The following is a 3,441-nucleotide window of genomic DNA, read 5'->3' on the forward strand; positions in this document are numbered from 1 at the left end:
CACTTCTTCTATCTTCTTGTCATCATATGTTAGACATATACTCTTGGGACACCCCTTACAAGTTCTGAACTGCATGTAGTGTGTTTTTTCAAAGTTTAGTGACAAAGAATTGGCTAGGAACCAGTGATTAATGTCTACAAATATTTTATTGGCTGATCTTTCTAAGACTACACTTGATTTGCTATTTATTGCAATGTTTGTATCATCAGCAAACAAAACAAACTTGGCATCTGGTATATTTGCGTCGCGATTCAATACATCGTTCTCCAGTGGACTGGTCTCCAAGGGGAATTTGCTGCCTCGGGCACCTTATGGTCCGTCTCCAGTGAGTCTAGATTTTCGAATCCGACGAAAAACAGATAGTTAATTGTAACATTCAGGGCCTCCTATTTACGATGAAGCACTGAAATTGCGTCGCGATCCAATACATCGTCCTCCAGCGGACTGGTCTCCAAGGGGAAATTGTTGCCTCGGGCACATTATGGTCCGTCTCCAGTGAGTCTAGATTTTCGAATACGACGCAAAACAGATAGTTAATTGTAACGTTCAGCGCCTCCTAATGACGATGGAACACACAAATTGCGTCGAGATTCAATACATCGTCCTCCAGCCGACTTGTCTCCAAGGGGATATTGCTACCTCGGGCACCATACGGTCCTGCTCCTGTGAGTCTAGATTTTCGAATCCAACGCGAAACTGATAGTTAATTGTAAGGTTCAGGGCCTCCTAATGTCGATAGAAAACTCAAATTGCGTCGAGATACAATACATCGTCCTCCAGCCGACTTGTCTCTAAGGGGATATTGCAGGTCCGTCTCCTGTGAGTCCATATTTTCGAATCCGACGCAAAAATGATAGCTAATTGTAACGTTCAGTGCCTCCTAATGACGATGGAACACTCAAATTTCGTTGAGAGTCAATACATCGTCCTCCAGCCGAGTTGTCTACAAGGGGATATTGCTGCCTCGGGCTCCGTGTGGTCGGTCTCCTGTGAGTCTAGATTTTCGAATCCGACGCGAAACTGATAGTTAATTGTAACGTTCAGGGCCTCCTAATGACGATGGAACACTCAAATTCCGTTGAGATTCAATACATCGTCCTTCAGCCGACTTGTCTCCAAGAGTCTATTGCTGCCTCGGACACCTTGTGGTCGTTCTCCTGTGAGTCTAGATTTTCGAATCCGACGCAAAACTGATAGTTAATTGTAACGTTCAAGGCCTCCTAATGACGATGGAACACTCAAATTGCGTCGAGATTCAATACATCGGCCTCGAGCCGTTTTGTCTCCAAGGGTCTATTGCTGCCTCGGGCAGCTTATGGTCGTTCTCCTGTGAGTCTAGATTTTCGAATCCGACGCATTAATGATAGTTAATTGTAACGTTCAGCGCCTCCTAATGACGATGGAACACTCAAATTGCGTCGAGATTCAATACATCGTCCTCCAGCCGACTTCTCTCCAAGGGGATATTGCTTCCTCGGGCACGATATGGTCCGTCTCCTGTGATTCTAGATTTTCGAATCCGACGCGAAACTGATAGTTAAATGTAACGTTCTGGGCCTCCTAATGACGATGGAACACTCAAATTGCGTTGAGATTCAATACATCGTCCTTCAGCCGACTTGTCTCCAAGAGTCTATTGCTGCCTCGGGCACCTTGTGGTCGTTCTCCTGTGAGTCTAGATTTTCGAATCCGACACATAACTGATAGTTAATTGTAAAGTTCAGGGCCTCCTAATGACGTTGGAACACTCAAATTGCGTCTAGATTCATTACATCGTCCTCCAGCCGACTTGTCTCCAAGGGGATATTGCTGCCTTGGGCACCTTATGGTCGTTCTCCTGTGAGTCTAGATTTTCGAATACAACGCATAACTGATAGTTAATTGTAACGCCAGCGCCTCCTAGTGACGATGGAACACTCAAATTGCGTCGAGATTCAATACATCGTCCTCCAGCCGACTTGTCTCCAAGGGGATATTGCTGCCTCGGGCACCTTCTGTTCGTTCTCCTGTGATTCTAGATTTTCGAATCCGACGCGAAACTGATAATTAATTGTAACGTTCAGGGCCTCCTAATGACGATGGAGCACTCAAATTGCGTCGCGATTCAATACATCGTGCTCCAGCGGACTGGTCTCCAAGGGGAAAATGCTGCTTCGGGCACCTTATGATCCGTCTCCAGTGAGTCTAGATTTTCGAATCCGACGAAAAACTGATTGTTAATTGTAACATTCAGGGCCTCCTATGTACGATGGACACTGAAATTGCGTCAAGGTCCAATAAATCGTCCTCCAGCCGACTTGCCTCAAGGGGTCTACTGCTGCCTAGGGCACCTTATCATCGTTCTCCTGTGAATCTAGATTTTCGAATCCGACGCAAAACTAATAGTTAATTGTAACGTTCAGGGCCTCCTAATGACGATGGAACACTCAAATTGCGTCGAGATTCAATACATCGGCCTCGAGCCGACTTGTCTCCAAGGGTCTATTGCTGCCTCGGGCAGCTTATGGTCTTTCTCCTGTGAGTCTAAATTTTGAATCCGACGCAAAACAGATAGTTAATTGTATCGTTCTGGACCTCCTAATGGCGAAGGTACACTAAAATTGCGTCGAGATTCACTACATCGTCCTCGAGCCGACTTGTCTCCAAGGGGATATTGCTACCTCGGGCACCTTCTGTTCGTTCTCCTGTGAGTCTAGATTTTCGAATCCGACGCGAAACTAATAATTAATTGTAACGTTCAGGGCCTCCTAATGACGATGGAGCACTCAAATTGCGTCGCGATTCAATACATCGTTCTCCAGCGGACTGGTCTCCAAGGGGAAAATGCTGCTTCGGGCACCTTATGACCCGTCTCCAGTGAGTCTAGATTTTCGAATCCGACGAAAAACTGATTGTTAATTGTAACATTCAGGGCCTCCTAATTACGATGTAACACTGAAATTGCGTCGCGGTCCTATACATCGTCCTCCAGCTGATTTGTCTCCATGGGGATATTGCTGCCTCGGGCTCATTATGGTCGCTCTCCTGTGAGTCTAGATTTCCGAGTCCCACCCGAAACTGATTGTTAATTGTAACGTTCAGGGCTTCCTAATGACGATGGAACACTCAAATTTCGTCGAGTTTCAATACATCGGCATTCAGCCGATTTGTCCCCAAGGGCCTATCGCTGCCTCGGGCACCTTATGCTCTTTCCCCTGTGAGTCTGGATTTTAGAATCCGACTCAAAACAGATCGTTAATTGTAATGTTCAGGGCCTCCTAATGACGATAGAACACTCAAATTGCGTCGAGATTCACTACATCGTCCTCGAGCCGACTTGTCTTCAAGGGGATATTGCTGCCTCGGGCACCATACGGTCCTTCTCCTGTGTGTCTAGAATTTCCAATCCAACGCGAAACTGATAGTTATTGTAACGTTCAGGGCCTCCTAATGTCGATAGAA

The sequence above is a fragment of the Schistocerca americana genome, unplaced genomic scaffold (assembly GCF_021461395.2).
Source record: "Schistocerca americana isolate TAMUIC-IGC-003095 unplaced genomic scaffold, iqSchAmer2.1 HiC_scaffold_92, whole genome shotgun sequence".
In the NCBI taxonomy this organism is placed as follows: domain Eukaryota; kingdom Metazoa; phylum Arthropoda; class Insecta; order Orthoptera; family Acrididae; genus Schistocerca; species Schistocerca americana.